Genomic DNA, 621 nt, shown 5'->3' with positions numbered 1-621 from the left:
CCCCCAAAAGCCATTAAAAAAAAAAACCGGGGAAATTTCCAGAAACAGCCGCGTCACAACAAGAAATTTACACTCCCGACCCAAAATCCCAGACCGAGGGCGTCGTCGAAGGACGGCGATCATGGCGGATTAGGTCACGAGATCTCGGACCCCCGATCTGTTACGATCCGATCCCGCGTGCGATTCAATCGAAACCCTAGAAACCCTACTAGCTAGGCCCCCCCCTCACACTCTCTCTCTCAAGTACAGCGTACTGTTCTCCTCTCGCCTTTCCATCTAGCTCCTAGGCGCTTGGCCCCCCTAGGGTTTCCTCATAGGGTGGGGCTATGGCCTAGGATCTCGACATCTGTACATCGGATCTCGCCTCCCGCGATGATCGATCGCTTTCTGTTGTTGCCAGCAATTTTCTCTCTTTTCCTCTCCATCAATGCGCTCGTAATTGCGAGGGGGGGAGGGCTAAAGTTAAAAAAGAATCGTGTTTGTTGGTTGGTTGGTGGGGTGGTTGTCGGTGGCGGTGGCGTCGTTGATGTTGTTGGGATCGGAGGAGCGCTTTGAGAACAGTGCCGTTTGAGCCCAGCCGCTCGTGCCGGTCGCTCGTGCGCGCGCGCGGGGGCGGGCGCG

The sequence above is a fragment of the Asparagus officinalis genome, chromosome 9, assembly GCF_001876935.1.
Source record: "Asparagus officinalis chromosome 9, Aspof.V1, whole genome shotgun sequence".
Classification (NCBI taxonomy): Eukaryota; Viridiplantae; Streptophyta; class Magnoliopsida; order Asparagales; family Asparagaceae; genus Asparagus; species Asparagus officinalis.
This window is presented reverse-complemented; position numbering follows the sequence as displayed.